The following is a 25,485-nucleotide window of genomic DNA, read 5'->3' on the forward strand; positions in this document are numbered from 1 at the left end:
CCAGGACCCTTGGATCTCAAGTTGGGCACACTGACCTAACGCATTTACGTAATTTAGAAAAAACAAGCAGCTCCAAATTGGGCATTATAAGTATACTACGCCAGTGTCCCTAACTGCAAGAGACAGCTAATCGCGACCTTATATTGCAAAATGTAAAATGCGCACACACGTTGAAGCATTTGTTTCTGCACTTTTGCACTGCAGTTGAGAGATCAGACAATATACCGCTGTATTTTCTATCAGAATATCGCTCAATTATTTGCACCGTACCGCATTTCCGCATGGATTCTCCAGCCTACTTCGTCGCCGAAAGGGCTGTGGCCTGAAAGAGAAGAAATATTAATATCCTTAATCATAAAAAAAATTCCATTTGTACTTCGGAAAGGCACCTCATAGAACAACACCCACATTAAAAAGCAGCCTTTGAAGAAAACACAACATGTTAAGAACAATAGAAGATCCGTTCCTCGAACTTTGAATGATCAAGAAGGCAAAAGCACAATACTGTGCTACGAGAGTGATTATCATGAAGGTTAAGGTGGTGTAGTTCGCTGTAGAGGATAAAGTGGCCCTAGTCCTATGAAGTTATCCTAATGGTTAGAAAATATCATTACAAGAAGAACAATTTCAAACGTCTCCTAGAGCTCTTAAAGAAGCAATTCAAAGCTAAAACGCAATACTGCCTTCACAGTATTTCAAATGTGTTCTGGCATTTATACTAGGGCGAAGTAGGGAAGATGCAGACTCTCTGCTGGCGAGGGCTGACAGAGATATGGAGCTGCGCAAATAGCCGCGGGAACGCTTGGAGCAAGTACCGCGCTTCTCTGCTGGACGATCACACCTTGCTGCCCTTCTATATTCCGCAACTTCAGCCGGCCAACGCGATTACATCCTATTTCGAAGTCATAAGCTGTGGAGGATACGTAAGCATTTTCTTTGATATTTTCATAAGTCAGTAGTGACAATCCATGACAGCGGCAGTAACATCCCAAGTTATGCAATGTCTTTACCTGGCCAGGTATGAAAACGGAGGTGCTGGGATACGCCTGTTCATGTTGCCTGCGAGGTAGCCGGCATCGGACGGTCAAGCTTAGTGAAATGATAAAGATGGCGGCCGTAGCTATTGATAGCAATTGGTTGTTTGCGATATTTGAGAATTATCCTTCAATCTAGGCATGAAAACCAATCAATCCAAAAAGCATTAATGTGTTGCCCTTTTATGAGCTTGATGAGAACGAAATTGCGATAACTTGCTGAAAGCATTCTTCCACTTCGGTTTTTCTTCTAATCTGATTATAAGTAGTGCCTCGTATGTCAGAAGCAAAAATTTTGGAGCTTGTTTTCGGGAACTCAAAATCTGCCGCAAGAGAACCGGTTCTAAGCTCTCTCAGAGTAGCATAACCAACCGCTCGAATTGGAATCTGAAAGGTATTGTGGTAGCCGCGACCAAGCAGCAGGGAGATTAGAGCTCACGGCTTTGTTAATCAGTGATCATAAGTGCAAGACTGTGAAGACGCTAACTTACCGGAATATAAAAGGATAAGTCAAGACGTAGGAAATAAGTCTCATTAGAATTCAGCAGCGCCCACACCATATAAAATACTCATACCTACTGGTTTTTGCGCGTGCAATCGGATCGGTTTTGCGCCGCTTATTAAACTTTCAAGCACTGTATTACGTAAATATAATAGCTCGCGCAAACATCGGATTAATCACGAGTGCTTTAAAGTAAGCATTGACGACGCGGGAGATCGGCGGCTTATTAAATATCTTCAATACCTAAATTTAAGGCTCCTTGGCTGAGTTATTTTGTGGGAAGCGCTACATCTTTTAGTTTCTGAGTAACTTGGCACAAAACTATTTGTCAACGCTCCAAATTAGCTTGGCTGTACTCACATCACAACTGAAGCATAGAGCAGCAGGGCAAATGCCAACAGCACTGCGCTCATCATCACAACCGAATAAGCAAGTTCCAAGTGAGCAAATTCAGCGAACGGTGCTTGTTCGAGGCATGGACAATAGCAGTTTAAATTTCTGCACATATGTATACACACTTACTCAGAATTATAATAGACGTAAAATCTGTCATCGTCCATGTATTCTTCGTCCTCAGACAGCTCAGATTTGATGACACAATGTCAACCATGAAATTAATATTGCAGCATGTATTTTTATGCAGAATATCATCTGAAAGTAAATGATATATATGGTCGCGGTATTTAAAGTAATGAAAAACTTGAAAAAACATCTTGTGTTATAGTTTTTCGACTTCTATATTTTGCTCTTCCACGAGTTGGTTACAAGGCCAATGGGAAAAGAATGTGATCGTTTTACCACTGAATACAACGACATTTATGTCAAATTAGGTACGTTTTCTTCTCAGCGCAAGATATAGTTAAGAATTGTTTTTTGCACTGCGTGAACGCGCCCGAAGAATTGCGGGGTTTTATTGCTATCTGAAGGACCAGTTCCATAAATTTCACAATAACGTACCGTATTCCGTAATTCGCGTGCGAGCATCAGTGCCGATCACTGATTTAAAAAAAGTCGAAGCTTCGGGTGCGGCAAGCTGTCGTTGAACGCTGTTACTATGTTTCCCCACTATTGCAGCAGGTGTTCAAAATTTCCTGCTCTTTCCAAATTTGTGTGCTTAAGACGACGCACGAGTCTGATGTAATTGAATATAAGTTTTAATTTTTATTGCAGAATAAAGATAATAAAGCATATGTAATTGTGTATTTCCAAAATTTAGGCACACAATTTGACAGGCAATTTGTTCTGTTTCGCACTAGCATATAAGAGTGCTTCCGGTTACCATCATGTTTTCAACTCATACTCAAAATCTATAGCCTGGCATTCGCATTGAACCATACTTTCGTGACATACTTAGCTAAATGGTGTACACAATATGCTTTGAATTTTGCGAGTGAGAACTCTACGAAGAAGAATCACTCGTAGATTACCCTCTTTCCTGTACGTTAAACACATAAAGTTAACAATGGAGTTGATGTAAAATGTATTCGAAGCGAAGATAACCTTATTCTTATAATCTGAACCCCAAACAATGTAGCTTTGTATAACAGGATTGCTAGTTTTCGTACGCCACTTATCTACACTACGTGCTCGTTTCTTTATAAACAGGCATAACTTCTAAAGTGTGGATGTGTTGGGCTGTGCTTCATTCAATCAGACTAGCATATGGCACTTGAAGTTTTACAATCCATACGGCCATATTAAAACTAAAAACTAGGAACCAAAAAGTCTTCTAACTCTCCACGACAGAGTCTGTGTTCTCTTGTAGAGCGAAGAGTGACGTTTTTGACAACGTACCTAGTCCATGTAGCCTTTTCTTGTGTGAGTCAAGCATACACCTTCTATTGGTCTTTATACTGTAAAAGCTTCCAAAACATCGACGGAGTTACTCTGAGAAACTCCAAACTGTTGGTGACGTTCCAAATAGATATCTGGCTGTCGATGCTTTCCATTCCAGCGGTCATGGTTACTCAAACCTCTTTTTATTGGTTACAAAAAGATACATTAGTACAACTACCCGAGGGAGATATTACTATAAATAGACTAAGTTCGAAATGATATAGAAGAACCGAAAAGTAATGCATACTTCGATGTCCGGGAAAGCAGAAAGAGAGGAAACGAACTGATATGAGACAATCGCGCTACGCACAGATCCTGGAAAAATATCTTGGAATTATTTCACGAAAATGGATGACAGAAAAAAAACAAAATGACAGTTTTCTTCTGCAAAGCTTTGCTTGCATTTCTAACAAAAGGTTCAAATTACCATTTCTTTTTTGAGAACATCGTAGCCAACTTGTTTCCCCTAATTCTCGCAGTGTGCCTCAAAATGCGGTGTGTATGTGGTTTGTTTAAAGAAGCGAGTTATCTAGAAAAGCTGGCAGTGCGCTGTGTGGTGGTATTCTTTTTTTCAAATCAGCAGTCGTGGCCAAGTGTGAAGTACTAAGGACGACGAAACGGATAGCGGAAGAAAAAACGCTGCGGAGAGAGATTTAGAGAAAAGTGTTCAACCGTATGATAGCTTTTGAGCTTTACTTCTTTACCGGGTGTCGAAGCTAACTTAAGCCAAGGGTTAAAAAGAAAACATTGGAAATAAGCCAGCGAAACTACTTAGGTACAGCTGTCAGCCATCTGGCGCATCACAAACAATTTCTTATTTTACAATTTCCTATTATTTATTAAGATAATTTCTTTATTCTACTGAGCATTACCTTGAGACAATAAAAGTGATTTGCACATATTCATATGTATTTTCAAGGAAATCTACGATCAGGCCTTTCCTGAAACTTGCATTAAATGAAATAAGAAATGCCGTAAGCCGGCGATCTCGGGACACCTCTATGAGAGAATTACTGAAAGAAACCGTCTATTCTCTGAACTCATTTCTCTATATATCATCTGAATATCTGAATCTGAAAAATCATTGGAATCTCTGAATCTGAAATATATCTGAAAAAATGTAGATATATTTCGTCAATTCAATGTTATCAGAAGCAATCCAGGCGCAGATATAAAGAAAGCCCGTAGGGACTACTTCCAAAGAAGGTTTGCGATGTTTAATGGCCCTCGGGAAAGATGGGGTACCTCTAAAGAAATGCTAGGTCATCAATCCCAAAACTTGCCGACTTCCCTTAATCTTGATGGCCAAGTTTTTGAACGTGAAGCTTTGTCAAATAAAACGAATGAACACTTTTTGAGCGTCGGAACCACCCAACTGGCTGCTAACAGTGCTAAAGGTTCATTTACTTACTTGAATAATAGATATGCGAGAACACTATTTCTCACACTGTGCACTACTACCAAAATTATGAAGTTTGTTGACACACTTTAAAGGTAGAAGCGCACCAGGTGCTGATGGCATCCTAACGGTTCCGTTCAAAAAAGTTGCAGGTATAATTACTGATCCGCTAGCGCACGTCATAAACCGAATCTTATCAACGGGTCTCTTCCCTGACAGCATGAAGGTAGTCCGTGTTACTGTGATTCACAAAGGAGTGGACCAAAACGACATGAATAACTACTGACCAGTATCTATCTTATTGGTAATCTTGAAAATAGCTGAACACGTCATTAACACTCCCCTCTACCGCTACCTTGAACAAAATGAAATTATCGCTCCAGAACAGTTTGGATTTCAAAAAAAAAAAAAATAGGTCCACCGAGTTTGCCTTATTACAAATAAAAGAAAAGCTAATTACAAAACATAGAGATCAAATCTTTTATTATAGGAATATCTTTAGATTTACGTAAAGCGTTTGACACTATTAAACATGATATACTGAGAAAACGTTGTACCACTATGGAATAACAGGCATTCCCTTAGATATAATTAGTAGCTAACTTAACAACAGGTTGCAGTTTACAGTAGTATGGTTTTCAATCTAACATGGGCAGAATTTCGACCGGAGGTTCTCAACGCTCAGTATTGGGTCCTGTTTTATTTTTGCTTTATATAAATGATATAACCAACATTCCCTACACAAACAACGTGATTATGTATGCTGATGACACAAACGTCTTTTTTTCAGGAGAAAAACTTAGGACATACGCCACGAATAGCTAATCTCTGGTTGACAGAATTTTCAGAATGGCTCAAGTCAAACAGGAAACTGAATGTCAAGAAAACCATGTACTTTTCAGAGCTAAAAACAAATCTGTACCAGACAACTTTGTGCTGAACTTTGATGATAATGTGCTTAGTCGCGAAAAGTCGATAAAGTTTCTGAGCGTGTTTTTGAAGAGCACCTCCTATGGTTCGATCACGTAGATTATTTGAGCCGTAAGATATCAAATTTTATCGGCATCATAAATAAGTTTAGAACGCTACTACCGCTAAAATATAAAATACAGCTGTAGTACTCACTTGTTTATTCATACATTTATTATGGATTGCTTGTATGGGAAACCACAACACAAATGAACAAAACAAAAATATTTCTACTACAGGAAAGAGCTGTTCGCGCTATAGCAAACATGCGTACTAAAGAAAACACGAAAGAGTATTTTAAGAAACTGCGCCTTCTTTTCGTTGAGCAGACTTGCAAAACAAAGCTCGCAAATCATGTGTGCACGCTGATATAAACAAACAGACAAAATTTTGAAGAAACTTTTTTCGGCCTTCAATAGTTATAATTTACATCACAAAAAATACAATGTCTTCAACGTTAGAACAAACTACAGTTTTGAGAGACTGACGTACCTCATACCTAGCTTGTTGTCTTCCTATCCGCCAATTTTAGATCTCGCCCTCGAAACTTCTAGTGAGCAACAGTTTAAGAAATGCATAGTTAGCCTACTTCTAGCGACCTAAGCCAAACAAAACTTCACTTACGCCTTTTCCATTTCAAGTTTTCTTTTCCGGATACGATTGTCCAGACCTGTGCCCCTGTGATGCCTTGTATCTTTTCAATCTTTTCCACGTTTTCTGTTTTATTACACTATATACGGCGGGCGTTTGATAAATGCGGTAAAAATACTGAAGCTGGCGCTAATATTTTGTGTTCTTCTGGGCGGGGTACAAAACGTACGCTTCAAAGGCGTCAGAACATGTCTACTTTTACCGGCATTTAGAAAGCATCCGAGAGTCATTGGGGCCGAGGTGGGCGACGATTCCCGCAAAAATGGAACATGTAGAATTTCTAGCATTGACTAAAACTTTTTATTAAAACAGTGGACGGCTATGCAAAATAAAGCTGATTTGGACGAAGTTCATGCAACCATCTCTGATGACCATTTATTACTGAATAATCATGGCTGAACTTCGACGCAAGTTGAAGCCCATCCTTGATGTCCAGCTGTAGCCACCCCGCAAGAAATGGTATCGAAAATTTTTGAATCATGATGGAAGACCGCCGAGTGAAAGTATGTGAGATAGCTGAAGTCGTAGGCATCTTACCAGAGAGGTCACAACATTCTTCATGAAAAATTGCATATGATGAAGGTTTGTATAGGTTGGGTGCGGCGACGGCTAACGGTGAAAAGAATGCGCACGAGGACCGACTTATCGAAGCAATGTTTATCGATGCTTGATCGCATTTCTCAGGACTTTCGGCGTCGCTTATGACAGATGACGAGATTTGGGTATATCACTACAGTCCAGAGTCCAAACAGCAGTCAAATCAGTTAATTGGGCCAGATGAAGGGGCTCCAGAAGAGACAATGGCTGTTGTTCATCAGAAAAGGTGAAGGCAACTGTCTTTTGGGAATTCAAGAGAAATAATCTTTGTTAAAAACCCGCAAAACAGCAAATTGATAGCAGGGCAATGTTATACGACACTCCTGGAGCAACTGAAAGCCGAATTTTGCACTAAACGACCTGGCTTAGCACGGAAAAAGGAAAAAAGTCTTTCTCCAAGACAATGTTTCCCTCATAGATGGCTTGTTGCAATGGCGAAAATGCAGGAGTTAGGCTTCGAGGTTGTGCCTTATCACCTTATTCTCCAGATGTGGCCCCCTGCGACTTTTTCCTATCACTAAACCTAAAGAAATGACCGAGTGGAAAGAAATTGGTTTTAGATGCAGAGTTCATCTCACTCTGGAATACCTACTTCATGTGCCTCCATCCTTTTTTTCTGAGGGCATGACAAAATTAGAGCACTACTGAAAGAAGTGTCAGGAGCTTGGAGAGGAATAAGACTTTGTTTTGAGAAACCTTGTTATATTTATTTCCTTTTAACCACACATATTAAACAACCCTCTTAGTACAGTACACAGGCAGTATAGTGCAGTAGAGCAGGCCGCTATTAGAAACTGACCCTGCAAACGTTTAACGCTAGAACCCTAGATAGTGAGGATAATTTAGAAGTGCTATTAGAGAAATTAGAGGACACGACATGGGATGTGAAAGGACATAAGTTAGGAGGTTAAGTGAGGCATATACTATACTAAAGCGCTTACATGTATTTTGTTATCGCGGTTTACCGAACAGATGACAAAAGGGCAGGGTTTCTTGTCAATAAAGATATAGCTGGTAATATAAAGAAATTCTATAGTATCAACGAGAAAATGGCAGGCTTATTAATTAAGATAAATAAGTGGTATAAACTAAAGATTGTGCAGGCCTACGTGCCGACATGTAGTCATGATGATCAGGTAGTCGAAAGCTTCTACGAAGATGTAGAATTGACAATGGAAAAAGTAAAGATGCACCATATTCAATAATGGGTGACTTCAATGCCAAGATAGGAAAAAAGCAGGCTGTGGACCAGGCACTATGCAATTATGGCATTAGTTCTAGGAACAACAGGGGGAGGAGGAGTTACTAGTTGAGTTTGGCGGACACATTAACTTGAGAATCATGAATACCTTCTTCATCGAAAGAAAGGACTAGAAGTGGACATGGAAACCCCTAATGGGGAGAATAAATAAAATTGACTTCATACCCTGTTCTATTCCCGGCATTATGCACAATGTAGAAATGATCGGAAAGGTACGATGCAGTAACTCAGGATGGTAAGGTGTAAAATTAGTCTGAAGCGGGAATCGAACAGATTGGTAAGATAGAAGTCCATCAATGAATTAGCAGTGTTGAGGAAAGCTGAATATTTAAGGATCTCGCTACAGAATAGAGATTCAGCTTTAACTTAGGATGATGACCTTAGCGTACAAGCAGTTACGAATAATATCAGAAATGTCTTTACTGTATGCACGGTGGAATTAGGCGGTAGGATAGTTAGAGAAGATACTGGTAAACTATACAAGCACACTGAAGGTTTGATTTAGAAATGTCGAAGTCTAGAACTTCCAATCCAACACACAAGAGAGAAAAGGCGGATATATCAAAGCTAATCAATAAGCGCAAAGTGGCCGCCGTAATATATGATATGCGCAAATTGAACATGCTTTAAAGAAGGGGGGCAGTGTTAACGCGGCGAAGAAATTGCGCATTGCATTAGGGCACTCCAAATCAGAATACGACTCTTTAATTTGGAACCGTCATCATGCTTACCTAGTAACAAAATCGAAGTGCTTTTTGGTTTGTGATTTGTGGGGTTTAACGTCCCAAAGCAACTCAGGCTATGAGAGACGCTTTAGTGAAGGACTCCGAAAATTTCCAGGCAGTTGAAAGCTTCTATGAAGATGTAGAATCGGCAATGCGAAAAGTAAAGACGCAGTATACTGTACTAATGGGCGACTTCAATGCCAAGGTAGGGAAAAAACAGGCAGGAGGCAAGGCAGTAGGTGACTATGGCATTGGTTCTAGGAATAGCAGGGGGGAGTTACTAGTTGAGTTTGCAGAGCGCAATAACTTAGGAATCATGAATACCTTCTTCAGCAAACGGAAGAACCGGAAATGGACATGGAAAAGTCCTAACGGAAAGACTAAAAATGAAATCGACTTCATAATGTGTTCAACCCCCGCCATTGTGCAGGATGTAGAGGTAATCGGGAAAGTTCGATGTAGTGACCACAGGATGGTGAGGTCCCGAATTAGCCTAAATCTGAAGAAGGAACGCAATAGATTAGTAAGAAAGAAACCCATCAACGAATTAGCGGTGAGGGGGAGGGCAGAAGAGTTCAGGATCTCGCTACAGAATAGGTATTCGGCTCTAACTGAGGATGGCGACATTACCCTAGAGGCAAGGAACAATAATTTCAGAGATATCATTACTGAGTGCGCGGTAGAAGTAGGCGGTAGGATAGTTAGAGAGGATACCGGTAAGCTGTCTAAGGAGACGAAAGATTTGATTAAGAAACGGCAGAGTATGAAAGCTTCCAATCCAACAGACCAGATCGAATTGGCCGAGATATCAAAGCTAATCAATAAGCGCAAGGTGGCCGATATAAGGAAGTATAACATGGAGAAAATTGAGCATGCTGTAAAGAACGGGGGAAGCCTTAAAGCGGTAAAGAAGAAATTGGGCATAGGCAAAAACCAGATGTATGCGATAAGGGACAAGGCGGGCAACGTCATCACTAATATGGACAAGATAGTCAAAGTAGCCGAGGAGTTCTATACAGATCTCTACAGTAGCCAAAGTAGTCAGGACCGTAATGAGATTGGCGGTAGGGAAAAACAGTCAGACGTTCCACCAGTGACGAAGGACGAGGTCAAGAAAGCACTAGAAAATATGAAAAGGGGAAAATCAGCTGGAGAGGATCTGATAACTACAGATTTGCTGAAGGACGTGGGGGATATCGTGCTAGAAAAACTGGCCACCCTGTATATTCGCAGTGCCTGGTGTCATCGACGGTACCGGAAGCATGGAAGAATGCAAACATTATCCTCATTCACAAGAAAGGGGACTCTAAGGACCTTAAAAATTACAGACCAATCAGCTTACTGTCTGTTACGTATAAGGTATTTACTAAGGTAATCGCTAATAGAATCAGGACAACCTTAGACTGCAATCAAGCAAAGGATCAAGCAGGGTTTCGGAAACGGTACTCTACTATCGATCATATCCATACCATCAATCAGGTGATAGAAAAATGCGCGGAATATAACCAGCCCTTATACATAGCATTCATTGATTACGAAAAAGCATTTGACTCAGTTGAAACCTCGGCGGTGATGCAGGCATTGCGAAATCAGGGGGTAGACGAGCCGTACGTGAAAGTGCTGGAAGATATATATAGTGGCTGCACAGCAACCATAGTTCTGCATAAAGAAAGTAACAAAATTCCCATAAAGAAAGGTGTTAGGCAAGGAGACACAATCTCCCCAGTACTATTCACAGCTTGCTTAGAGGAAGTGTTCAGAGACTTGGAATGGGAGCAGTTAGGGATAAGGCTAGATGGAGACTACCTCAGTAATCTGCGATTTGCTGATGACATTGCCTTGCTAAGCAACTCGGGAGATGAACTGCAAATAATGATTGATGACCTAGACAGGAAAAGTAGAAAGGTAGGCTTGAAAATCAATATGCAGAAGACTAAGGTAATGTTCAACAGCCTCGGGAAGGAACAGGAGTTTACATTAGGTAGCAAAATACTGGAAGTAGTAGGAGAATATATCTACTTAGGAGAGGTAATAACCGCAGATCCGGACCATGAAAAGGAAATAACAAGAAGAATAAGATTGGGATGGAGCGCATTTGGCAAGCACTCGCAGATTATGACTAGCAGCTTACCGGTATCGCTCAAGAGGAAAGTATACAACAGTTGCATCTTGCCTGTACTCACCTATGGGGCTGAAACGTGGAGGCTAACCAAGAGAGTTCTACTTAAGTTGAGGACAACCCAGAGGGCTATGGAACGAAAAATGGTAGGGGTAACATTAAGAGATAGAAAGCGTGCAGAGTGGGTCAGAGAAATAACTCAAGTTAACGACATTCTAGTGGAAATTAAGAAGAAGAAATGGACATGGGCAGGACATGTAGTGCGAAGAGAGGATAACCGATGGTCGCTGAGGGTAACAAACTGGATTCCAAGGGAAGGAAAGCGTAGCAGGGGGCGGCAGAAAGTTAGGTGGGCGGATGAGATTAAGAAGTTCGCAGGGGTCAAGTGGATGCAGCTAGCACAGAACCGGGTTAAGTGGAGAGATATGGGAGAGGCCTTCGTCCTGCAGTGGGTATAATCAGGCTGATGATGATGATGATGATGATGATGGTGATGATGATGATGATGACAACGCACAGCACGAATCGAAGCATCTGCAAAATAAAGCCGCCCGTTGCATCTCTGAAACTATTCGCGATCAGCAGGTGTAACTGAAATAAAAACAGCCCTTAACTTACCTCTTCTCGAAAGGCGGACAATGTTTTTCGGACTGTCCTTTTTCTACACAAATTATATTATAGTCATCCTCCTTTTGCGTAGTATCATATCATGCCAGCCCATCACATATTTCCACGCATTAACCGCGAACTGAAAGTGGAACCCATCTTTGCTTGAAGTAGTCTTCTCTTTCACTCGCCTCTCCTGCTCGCCATCCGTCAATGGAATTTACTTCCGGCCACCACTGCATCACCGAGTTATTACGAAACGTTTTTAACCGTCTAAAAAGTCACTTCTATCTGTATCCTTCATGTTTGCATTTCTTTTTTATGTTCGTACTGAAGGGCTGCTCTCCGGAAACCTTGGATGTTTGGTACCATCTGTCTTTTATTTTTAGTACTTGAAGCACTAGCTTTTAATCATTATGTTCATGGCTAATGATTTATGCAACCAACGCTACTGTTCTGGTTAGCCACTGTATACTTATCGTAATTTTGGATACATTGTTTTTACTCTTCCCCTTCCACACACCTCCCCCTAAATAATTCCCGCAGTGGTTAAGGGTATCTGAATAAATAAGCAAATCATAAGTATGCGCTAAGCGACAAGGTGGGCAACGTCAACTCGGATATGGAAGCTATAGTTAAAGTAACCGAGGAGTTCTATACTGACCTATATGGTAGTCGAAGTAGTGAGTACAATAATGAGATAAGCAGTAGTGAAGATCAGTTAGACGTAGCGCCTATGACGAAGGAAGAGGTTAAGAAATCTTTAGTAACTATAAAACAGGGAAAGTAGCTGTGGAGGATCAGGTAACTACAGATTTCGTAAAGGACGGGATATCGTGCTAGAAAAACTGGGCATCCTGTATACGCAGCGTTGGTGTTATTGTCGGTACCAGAGTCAAGGAAGAACGTTAACATCTTAATTCGTAAGAATGAGGACGCTAAAGATTTGAAAAATTACAGGCCAATCAAATTACCACGTGTTACATATAAGGTGTTTACTAAGCTAATCGCTAACAGAATCAAGACACTCTTACATTTCAATCCAGCAAAAGATCAAGCAGGTTTTCGGAAAGAGTACCTTACTATCGATCATATCCAGACCATGAACCACGGTGTAGAAAAATGCTCGGAATATAACCAACCCTAATACGCAGTAATCATTGATTACGAAAAAGCATTTGACTCAATAAAAACGTCGGCAGTTATAAAAGCATTGCGAAATTAAGGCTCACATCAGCCTCATATGAAAGCACTGGGCGATACCTGTAGTGACTGCCACTATAGTTCTGCATAAAGAACGTAACACAATTCCCATAAGGAAAGGTGTTAGGAGACACGATCTCTCCAGTGCTATTCATTGCTGGCTTAGAGGATGTATTCAGAGACTTAGGATGGGAGCAGTTAAGGATAAGGATTGATCGAGAATACCTCAGTAATCTACGATTCGCTTCCTTGATATGTAACTCAACAGATGAACTGTAAAGAATGATTAATAACCAACACAGGAATAGCAGAAAGATAGTCTTGAAAATGGATATGCAGAAAACTAATTTCATGTTCAAGAGCCTCGTGAAGCAACAGCAGTTAACAAGTTTTAGCGAAACACTGGAAATGGTAGGCGAACATATATACTTAGGAGAGGTAGTAACCGCAGATCCAGTCAATGGAAGAGAAATAACGAGAATTAGATTGTGATGGAGTGCATTTGGCAAGTATTCGCAGATTATTAGAAGCAGCTTACCGGTATGGCTCAAGAAAAAAGTACAAATAGATGAAATCAAATCAAATCAAATCAATCTTTATTTAGCATTCTTCCGCTATGTACAAAATAAATGCCAGGACAAGAAAAAAAAAAGCCGCCAAAAGCAGCTTTACGAGGTTCTTGCCCCTTTGTTATTCGACACTGCTGATGTTTATGCACACATAGACATAAGTTGTACTTCACAACAACAGTAAAGAAACCATTATCATACAAATATCTCGAATAGTTATTGACATATTCGAAATTATACTCAACAGAAAGCCAAGTGAACAAATCATTGTCAATATTAACAGTTGCATCGAAATATATACACAGTTATTTTAGGTAGGTTGCTTAATTTAGGTGTTCCATGTTGCAAAGGAGCAGGACTTTACCCAAAGAACACAATTCATAGTTAGTGATCATCGTTTAACATCAACCATTCTCGGCAATTGTTTCTAATCATAATTTCAAAATTTAAGTTTTTCCTCTCCAGGGTATTTAACAAAAAAGGCACAGGGTATTTCAGCCTATTAAAGCCATATTAGAGCGACAAAATGGCAATTGTCACACTTCTCTTTGCATCAGTATATATGGCAGTAGCACTGCTGTGTTGAGATTGCACATCTGAATAAAATAATAATTGTTGCTTTTTAAAATGCTTTTGTATTTTACCAACAAGTTAAAAGTATACAGGTGTGTGACAAAGGAACATCGATGCCTGAAACAAGTCCCGTGTGGGAGCATTGAAGGGCACATTTAAAATATGGTGAACAGCTTTTTCTGTATTAAATGTAATCTGTGAATGTTCGTTTGTGATGTCCCCCATACATGCTTACGATAATTTATATGCGGGTTTAACGAGGCATTCTAGAGAAGAAGTTTGACTTTTTGTGGGAGCACCTACCACAGTCTGCAAATCGTTCCACAGGCCCTCGCAAACTGTTTGGCTACGAGGGCAGTGTGAGCCTTCCAGAGTAAATGTTTGGAATAAATAATACTAATATTTTGCTTCTTTCACACGCTATATTTTAGAGGTACCAAGATATATGTCCAAACGAGAGCTTGTTTGCTTCTGTACCGGTGCGAATATTTATATTTACGTTTTTGCAAAATTTATTTTATTGAATTTACTGTGCTCCAATCAAGCAGCCTATACAAGACAGCATTAGCAAAGTTTTCAGGTTTATAAATTACCTTACACAGAAACAATATACCGGTACCATCCGCATAAATAACAAAATATGCTTGATCACTAATAGATGTGATATCATTAACATAAATAATAAATATTATCGGTCCCAGCATACTGCCCTCCGGAACGCTTGCTCTCACAGGGAGGAATGATAAATTCTCACCTTTTATAACGACGAACACTTTCCTGTGAAGTAAATATGATTTTATTAATTTAAGAAGAATCCCAAAAACCCGTAGTGTGGTAGATTATAAAATAAGTGTTACAAAAAATTCTGCCGAACGCATTCGAAAAGTTGATGAAGATATATGAAAAAAGGATAACCTGTATAATAAGAGTAAGAAGCAGCCATTTATTAATAATTTACGGACACGATATAAAACGTACAGCAATGTACACGGCTGGATACTCAAAACTGCTAAGAAAAAATGTTATGAATCTGAAATATACCAAGCTAGTAGTGATTCTAAAAAAATGGAAAGTGATCAACGCATTCTTAAATAGAACTCCTACTACGGCTTCAATAAAGAAGTCCAAACAGACAAGCATATTTGCCATGATACTCGTGACATCTCGAATGCTTTCATTGATTCATTGGTCATCGATCAGCTTCACCTTACTCACCTCATTCACGTGTACCCCCGTCTACCTCATAGTTTTTTCTTTTCCCGGTTTGACCTGAGGAGGTGCGCACCGTCATTATGAATCAGAAAGATGCAAGCCCAGGCTTTGACAATTTCCATTCTTTTCATATCAAGCTAACATCTTCTCTATTTGAAATGTGTTTTTTTACATCTTCAACTTAATCTTCAAGACAGGTATCTTCCCTAGCGCGCTAAAAAAAGCGAAACTAATTCCCGTCTTCAAAAAAGGTGACAGGCGCCTAACAAGTAACTCTCGTCCCAATAATTCTTTCCTGTTTAGCAAAGTCGTTGAAAAGCTGTTCGTCGTCCGTCTGGCAAATTACCTCACAAAATTTAACATCATATCTTCTAATCAGTTCGGCTTCAGGTCTGGTTTTTCAACAGAATTAGCCTTAACTTCTTTAACAGATAGGATTAAAAATACCATTGATTGTGGTCAATTAGCTGGTGCATTATTCATTGATCTGTCGAAGGCATTTAATTCAATTAATCACAACGTACTTTTTGATAAATTAATTGCTCTTGGAGTATCTGGTCCTACACTAACATTTATCCGCAGCTACCTGCTTAACCGAATCCAAGCAGTTTGCATATCTGATGCTCACTCTACACCGAAGACTACTAATGTTGGCGTTCGCCAGGGTTCCATCCTTGGACCACTTCTTTTTTTTCAATAATGATCTGCCCTCGTGCCTTACATCTTCTTGTGCAATGTCAGCGCACGTTAAAAATCTCCAGTGGTCGAAATTACTCCGTAGCCCTCCACTACGGCCCCTCTCTCTCACCACTTTCACTCCCACCTTCCTCCCTTCCCTTACGGCACGGTTTAGGTGTCCACAGAAAACAAATGAGACAGTTACCGCACCTTTCCCTTCCATAAATCAATCAATTTTTAATGTATATTATGCGCCGATGATACTATACTAGCATCTGAAACATGCATAGATATTTTAACAGGTAAATTTAATACCGATGCAGCAAACCTAGTAACCTGGTGTCGAAATAACATGCTTAGAATTAATGCATATAAATCTAGCTTTGTCATCTTCTCATCTCCTCAGAAGACTATTCCTGCATCTCTACATATTTGGCTTAACTCTCACATACTCTGTCACTGATCACGCGATGATTCTTGGCATTGATCTTGATTACTTAAAATTTAGCAGACATATATCCTCCCTTACAGCATACGTCATAAGGGTGCTCATCAAGGTGCAAAATTACTTCAATTTACGCAAGCGCATTTCACCATACTACGCTTTGAACGATAGCCATATTAACTATTGTATTTCTTCTTGGGATAATACATACAGAACACACATGGCACCGCTATACTACACATGCACAATCAAGCCATTCATCTCCCAGAGTGCAGTGCTGCACCCTTACTGCAAGTTCAGAACAATCCTTGGAGTCTCATCCATGTTTCAATATTCTATTGGCATTCTAATATTCAAATTCAAATATGGATCACTTCCCATTTCAATAATTAACAGTACCCAGTTCCCACGACGTAGGTTCCCTCTGTTTTCATGCCAAAACTCACAAAACCCAGAACCAATTACAGCAAACTCACTGTTAAATTATCGGCCTCATTTTTGTGGAATTCATTACCTTTCAGAATAAAATAATCATCTAACATGCATGCTTTTAAGCATAGTTTTCGTACTTTTCTGCTATCGCGCTAAATAGTTTTTTTTTTCCTTCATGAGAAATACTTATCCCACATTCAATTGTTTTCCTCTGTTTTACATTTATATAACATGTTCGCAATTTATGTTTTGCTTATATTTATGACATTTTGTATTTCTTTGTGTTCTACATTTATATTACATAATAGTTACAGTTTTCACCCGCTGCTACTTAAGTACTTAATCTTTTTGTTTTGCATGCTTGTGAAAGGAGGTCCCCTGTGCAGCCATAGGCTTTGGAACCTCCTCCTGTATTTACCGAAATCTTTGCATTCAGTCATTGCATTGAATACATTCTGATTCTTTCTGAAAACTCTTTTATTCAAATCCGTCAAGTATGTATTCTTTTTACGCCTGTAGAGCCAATTCAGTTTGCATGTGTTTCTGGAAGCCAAACTGTTGTGACCCGTAATAGAAGACTTGTAATAAAATGCTGTTACCTTATTGAAAATACTTTTTCCCAACCTTTCGAAATAACCGGCAATTATGCTATTGGTCGGTAATTCGAAACATTATGTTTATCTACCGACTTGTATAGCGCCATCAGCTTTGCAAGCTTCAATATTTCTGGTAAAACAGCTCCAGATGTGTAAAAATAACATACATGAGTTAGAACTGGTGCAAGACTATCGAGAAGAACCTAATCTTCTCCGATCTGATGTCCATCTAAACAAGTATAAAAAAAGTAGCACGAATTGATGAGTCGACGTGGGTCCCCTATAGGCAATGTGGCAAGGAGCTGCCAATATCAAACCTGCATTGGTCCCTCTTGGTGTGAGTGCGGGCAAAATGCACTCCGGCGGCCGACACCATAGCTAAACGGGCGCCTTATAGGCTGTTCATGGGCTTCATAGGAGGGGGCAACCTATATGGGGCCAACAACAGATACCTGCGGGTGATGAGGATGGCTACACAGTGGCGAAGGGCATTCATGCCCACTACGTAGAGCCAATGTATTACCGTGCGGCAACCGGTTGCGGGAATGTGTGGACAAGCAGTTAACATGCCTGCATCTTGCCCACAAAGATCCCCCGTAGTATACGAGTGGGCTGAGCCCAGGCATTGCAGTGGCGAAGCGTGGGCATCCCCAGAGCAAACTGGCCGTGTTGAGACGAGAACGGACCCGCAGCCGATCAGTGCGGGCAAACAGCTGCCATGCCCGCATCAAGCCCACACTGGTTACACGCAGGAGATACCAGGGATTAGCCGTGAGCACGTGGGCATTGCTGTGGGCAATGTGTGGGTAGCCCCTATGTCAGCTATCCGCATACGGTTCTGAGCGGACCCCCGGCAGATTTTCACGGCCAAAGAGCTAGTATGCCCGTATCTATCCCACAATACAGTCCGCAAGATTCAGCAGAGCTCAGCTCTGTGCGCCACTGTGGCGAAGCATTGGCACCCCCACTCCTGGCTGTCCGTGTATAGACCTGCGCGCACCCATAGCAGATAAGTGGGGGCTAAAAGGAGTATGTGCATGTCTAAACCGTAATTCCCCGCAAAGAGTGCTCATCTCTGAGCCCCAAAGTCGTTAAGCTTGGGCCGAACAATAAGTAGACGGGCTAACAATGTCTACTTTGGTTACCATGTCACGATCAAAAGTCCAGTAACTATGCAACATGCAACCTAGCTGTATTCACTACTCAAAATAAGTGGGCTAAGCTGCAAACTTCACAGCATAGAGCGCATAGGGTAGCATCCGACGTAACAAAATGTGCGTCTCGGCCACAAATTGCTCGTCGAGCAGCTGCCAGGCGCAAATCATGGAGGCATTGGAGCCGTTTTATTCTTCCAGCGGACATTATTCAGCGTTAGACTGTTAATTTTGTTCAGGTCGGTCGGTCCGTGTCAGGTTCACGTGTGGTGGTGCGTTGGCCACAGGGAAAAAATTCAGCGAGAGTAATAAATTCATTTATTTGCTTTCAAGTAGAAACACAATGTAAAAATTAGCCCGAGTAACGGAACCAATATAAGTAATATGACAACAGTTCTAATCCCAAAACGCGCAAAGGATGAAAAATACAAACTCAACCAATTAGGGCAATAAACATCACTATCTACATATTACAGGCAGTAATATGCGCGAATATATATCTACAGAAAAGAAAAAAACACACACTGAGAATAAGCATACAGGAACTACGGGGAAAGGTTCGGTGATCATCGACATAGTGCGAGCTCGAATGCGGCTGGCCCAGTGCGATGAAACGTGCTCCTCGGCACCTGTAATTTGGCCCCAACGCGCTCGCAGACGAAGCATCCACCCTCGTCCTTCACCTGGTTTCCAACGACAGGGCTGACGCTTCTCGCATGCGCTACTGGCTTGCGCACACTGTACGCTACGACCGGTGAATGACAGGGAGGGGAGAGAGGCTGATAGCAGCAAGAGCCTCATACGGTTTATGTTCAAACTTTAGAGCACAGCATTGAACCAACACATGCATCTTCGAGCAAAAGTGGAGAGACCACGCTAACAGCTACGACTGCTTTTGTGGTTCAATACAAAATTATGTGCACGACAAAATTGTTTAGGCAAGATGGCAAGTATATTTAGGAGCGTACCGCATGCAGACATAAGCGCTACACCAACAGAAAATGCGGACGTACAGATTTGTAAAAGCGTGTGGTCTCTCCACTTTGGCTCGCAGGTGTGTAGACCTCGCCAACACAACCTTAAATGGAAGATCGTTGTTGTGAGCCTGTGACGCCTCATAAATTGCTTCTGCTCAACGTTTTTTCATTGCCTATGCTCAGTTGACATGGGTCTAGTTCCAAAGCTTCTAGAGTGAGGCCTATTGAGCCTTAGGAAGAACGGTGAACTTAGCATTTGAATGCGCGCTATAGATTTCGGGAATCATCATAAGTAGAACACTCGCCCACAATCCAGAAGGATTCCGCGATTTGCCTACAAAATTGACATCCGAATCTGAAGCGTAGAAGGCATGATGGCTCAGTGCTTAGCGCGCTCGAGTGCTGACTACAAGTACGAGGGACAATCGCTGCCTCGGAGGCCGCTTGTTGACTGGGGATGACAAGATGTTAAGGCACCTGCCTACTGTTCGATGGATCTCCATGTGGAAGAAATTTGCAGAGTCTTCCACTACAGCGTGTTTACAATCCTGATTCATTTCGGAATTTTGAGAAAAAGCGACGACAATCGCAACATTATTATTAATATTGATGTAACATTGATGTAACACACGCAAAGGAGGGCCATCAAGTGTTAATACGAGCCTATTCAGTTTTTACTTCAGTTTTGCAGTCTGTCAAACTGCTATGCGCTGGCCTCAACCCTGCGCCGTAATTCGAGCAGTGTTTCACAAATTCAGCCGTTCCGATAATTTATGACCGGATATCGGATAGATATGTGCATACATCTGTATCCCATGTTAGCTGTCATATGAGGGATATCTTGATCGTATCGAAGAGGATGCAGTGGGTCAAGCATTCCCTTTTGCAAAAATTTTCTGACTCTTCCGGCCGGCTATGCACAACATCGACAGTGTTTGTAGTTAGCTTGTCGCTCGAATAACAGGTTGAAAAAGAAGCTTTGCGGTGCGCATGCGGTTCTGAACGCCAGGGCAAAAATTTCAGGACGCTTAAGCTTCGCCTTTAAGAATGAAACGCGATAGGGTTATCGCGCCCCGTTTGCACAGTCTACTCATTTGCTTGTCGCGCTTTTTGCTATACTCATTCTTATTTAATAATCCTTCCGGGACGTACAAACGCTGCCTGCCACCTTGCCGCAACGCGCGGGCCTCAAGTTGCAGTCGTAGTTTGTCGGCAACATCGTTGCCGATCTGATCCGGCACGATGAAGGTCTCGGAGGCCATACCCTGTCTATCTTATTGCGTGCGCCACACGCATGATGGCGCTACATGCACGCCAAGCGAAGAGAAAGTACTGCGCAAAAGTAATTTGCCACTCGCTTAACTGCGTGTTCTGTAATTCTGTAATATACATGCTCATAATTATTATTATATGCCACAATACACTTCTCTAAGGGACATTTCAGAGACAACACCACAATCAATAGACGAGCTTTTGTGCATTTCAAACAGTCTAGCTGGCGTGGCGGAGTGTAAATGCAGAATAGAGGGCTGAGGGGACAGTCTTGCCGCACTGAACGCTGTACGCTAATGGGGGCCCGCAGATTTTTATTTACGACTAATCTCGTAGTGCAATTTCGGTACGCCAGGGCCACGCCCTCACGAATAACAAAACCAACATTTATATGTTTCATTATACGAAGTAGAATTTCATGGGCAACACAGTACAATGACTTTTCAAGGTCAGGTTGCAGGTTGGCCACACGACCTTTTATGACCCCCCCCCCCCCCCCTGACAACATTCTAATACACTTCTCGCTTTGCGTATATTTGCAACAATGGACCGTCCTTTTATCCTACACGTTTGATGTGGGCCAACGATTTCTTGGGTAACCGACTGCAGCCTTCATGCTAACACCTTCATTTAAATTTTGTAATCAACGTTCGTGAGCGCAATTGGCCGGTATGATTTTACTGGTAGTAGCCTATCTGCTTCATTAGTTTTGGGTATGAGGACTGTGTGAGATGGGCCATAAGAAGGGGGCAGTTCGTTTACGTCATAACCTTCGTTAAACACTACAGTCAGGACAGGCGCTATTTCGAGTTTAAATTCTTTGTAAAATGCCGCACTTGAGTTGTCTGGATCGGGAGATTTTCTCGGATTTAAATTGTTTATCGCCAGTTTAACCTCTGATTCAGTTATTTGCAGCTCTTGATAGTGCTCCGAGATACCTGTCCTTAAATGCTCTCATATCAAAGTCGTGCAATGCAAACAGTGTCTGGTATTATTAGAATGCTCGCTGGATATGCGCAGTGTCATTCCATAGACGCCGTCCCATTCTTTATTTCCGATGTGATTTCTCTGGGCGTGCGCCTTTTCAATCCCTAGCGCTCGACTCGACGGTGCCTCCCCTAGAGCTGTCTCTTCCGCTCTTGCACGTACAAGAGCACCACGACAACGCTCTTGCTGACGCAGTTCGATTTGTTGTTTAATCTTATACCTTCTGTCCATTTGCCAGGCGCTGCGCATTCATTTTCAAGCACTTTTTGAAGCAGGGACCTTAACATGCGTTCATTATGTCTCTGTTCATGGGCAAAGACACTCCCAGGCAGCACACCAACATCGCGCCCAACATCGACAAAAATTGGTGCAAACATTGGCATAAAACTGGTTTTTGAGAAATTACTACATTTTTATATATTGGTCCGGCTTATATACCAATACTGCACCTGTCCTGGCACTGCCAACATAGGCGATCAGCTGGCCTTGCCGCTAGTGTCACATATTGGCATGCCACTAGTATTCATTGGCACACGTGACATTGGCAATAAGCCTGCCGTGCCGCTAGTAGCACACATTGTTTTTTTTTATTAGCATGCAACGAGTATTCGTAGCAAGCGTAGCAGGGGGCGGCAGAAAGTTAGATGGGCGGATGAGATTGAGAAGTTCGCAAGGGTCAAGTGGATGCAGCTAGCACAGAACCGGGTTAAGTGGATAAATATGGGAGAGGCCTTCGCCCTGCAGTGGGTATAATCAGGCTGATGATGATGATGAACGAGTATTCATCGGCACACGTGGCATTGGCACTGCCACTTTTAAGCCACATTTTGCCATGCAGTTATTTCACCATGCAGTTACTTCTGCCCTTTGCTTTGTCTGAAAATTGTGCTTTTCTTATGCAGTCATTTCTCAATACCAAAAAGCATGCCATCTCTTTAAGGAGCCATAAGAACCATGCAATTAAATGAGGCAGCAAAAAAATTTTTGAAAACATATTATTGAAAGGTCATATACATGTACATGCCACGACGTACAAGGACATCAAAGGGTCAAAATGCACTGCAGGAGGCATTGGGTACAGGGTTAATATGGGAGGGGCTGGTAGGTGGAATTGGGAACAGGGCACTAAGCATCACATGACCAGATAGGGCAGGTAGAGGTGATGGGGTGTAGTGTGCATTTGGTCATGATGGAAGGGACAGGACATGGGGAGCAGGGTTGATGCAATATAGCATTGTGGTGCAAGAGATGTTGCAGGAATAGGAAGCTGAGCATGGGTGCAATCCAGGGCAGAGTTCATCATGGAGGGAAAATGGCAGTGGACTGTGTTGAGCATGGTAGTCGGCAGTGAAGGGTCAATGGATCAAGTGATGACGTTGAGGGGGCGGGGGAAGCGCATGGCCCAAGCAGTAAGCTGGACACCCCTCAGGAAACAACCATTCAGGAACTGTTTGTTGGGGAGATTGACACATGGGTCTTACAAATGGCATCTGCACATAAAACAAGCATATATCACCATAAGATCCAAATTTACCTTCTCAACATTTATCCAAACACATATTTGAAGTCTGGGTGCCCTATATGATTGAATACAAAATGCAGAACCCCGCTATAGTAAACTCGGATATAGTAAAGTCAAACAGAAGTGCCAGTTCATCTACCATAGGCAACTACATTTTCCCCCCTTTACAGTAAAGATGTTTTTGGCAAAAATCGGTTGAAGTGCTTCTGGCCACGGCGACGACTCCCACGATGATATTGGCACCCGCGCACTACCTAGACTCGCGGTCAAGACTTTTTTGTATTTGAAAACAGAAAAATAACCGCCCCCCCCCCCCCGAGTGTTCGTTTAGGTTGCTTTACCACTAGGCTGAGCAGCACTCAGGAGAAACCTACTTTACAGAAACCTTGGAGCCGTGAGGGAAGGCGCTCAGCGCGAAGAAAAAAAAGTAAAGCGGTCTACATAGCAAAGAGACGGCGTGGCCAATTCAGAAATTAAAGGAGAGTAAAAGTGAAGCAAGAAATAGAAAGGGGAAGAAACGGGTAAGCTTTCACTGCAATGTGCAGCACAAAGCATGAGGCAGCGGAGGCAGAAAGTGGAGGTGCAGCGAGTACGGTCTTACAGCACTTGAGTGCCACGCGCATGTATCATTTATTGCCTTTTAAAAGACAGAAAGAGCAAAAAGGGGCCCCATGTTCATGCAAGGGTTTGGTTTTTAAATGAAATTGACCTTGGTTGTATTCGTAATCATGCTGAAGAGGTACTTCCACACGGTATAGAAAAATTTTATAATGAAAAATTCACACAAAGAGATGATAAAAGCAAGATGGAAGGTTTTTCAGTTTTTTTTATTAAGCAACAAGATGTTTTCAGTAAGTCCCTTTTCAACTACTAGACAGCATTTTCAGGACCACGTCATCACAGACCACTGATATAGTAGTAAAGACCCTGATATAGTAAATATTTTTTCTGGCCCCACTGGCTTTACTATAAAGGGGTTCTATTTTATATATTGAAGGCCTTTTGACCCACATTCTTCGTTTAGAGCATTTTGCAACAGGTATCTGGGCCTGCATGTAGCATCTTGTGATGTACGGTTGGTTGGTTGGTTCATAGGAAGGGAAAGGTGCAGTATCTGTCACACTTGCTCTGTGGACACCTGAACCGCGCCGTAAGGGAAGGGATGAAGGTGGGAGTAAAAGTGGATAGAGAGAAAGGGGGGTCGTAGTGGAGGGCTACGGAGTAATTTCGACCAACTGTGGATCTTTAACGTGCGCTATAATAAAAATGTGCAAAATAATGTGAATCCCACAGACAAAAGAAAGATATTTGGAAGGAAAAACCAGCTTTCGGCAAACTTCAGGTGGATGCTTTGTGTTCATATAGAATTACAGTTCCTGCATATATGACGGTTCAGGCTCCAGAACGTCTCACTTTTTCAAAAATCCTTGAAAATTTCCGCCATCAAAAATTTGGATTACTAAGCATGCAAAACCAGATGATATTAAAGAACACGTAAAAGATTTTTTTCTGCAGTGCACCAGTTACAGGCACACATACCTTACTGCGGCCAGAATAAAGAAAATATTGCCTTGCCAGAATCAATCAAAATATATTCAATCAGCTAACTGAGGGAGATGGGTATGGACATTGCAGATATTCTCAAGGCTATGTATGTACATTATATTCTCAAGATTAGTGATGAATGAGACACACCTGTTTGGTTTACAAGAACCATACCATTTCAAGTTCCAGCTTTTTAGTTTTCACAGCTTTTATTGCATGCTGCATTCTACTATACACAATTGCTTTACTTTTAGTGTATCAAGAAATAGTTCTCATACAGTGCTCATTATAAATTAAAGGCACCAGAACATGCACACACAGAAGAAAAGAAGAACGGGACAGAGCGCCACTCACAACTGATTTATTGTGCAGAATAAAGTACATATATATGTCACTGCCGGCGATGCGCAAGGAACACATTCAGCATGATGTACTTAAAGATATGTTCAAGAAACGCTTTCTCAGCATTATACAGATTGACCGACGTGTCACTGATGCATACATTACCTTTCTTTCCAATATAAAACACTTCAATTAGCTCTCTGGCCATTGTATTGCCACTCCCTGCATGAATGCGCACATAAGAAAAACGTGGTTCACAAGTGCTTGAAGGGCAGGATC

Source organism: Amblyomma maculatum, chromosome 4 (assembly GCF_055883805.1).
Source record: "Amblyomma maculatum isolate TAMU_Amacu chromosome 4, ASM5588380v1, whole genome shotgun sequence".
NCBI classification, from domain to species: domain Eukaryota; kingdom Metazoa; phylum Arthropoda; class Arachnida; order Ixodida; family Ixodidae; genus Amblyomma; species Amblyomma maculatum.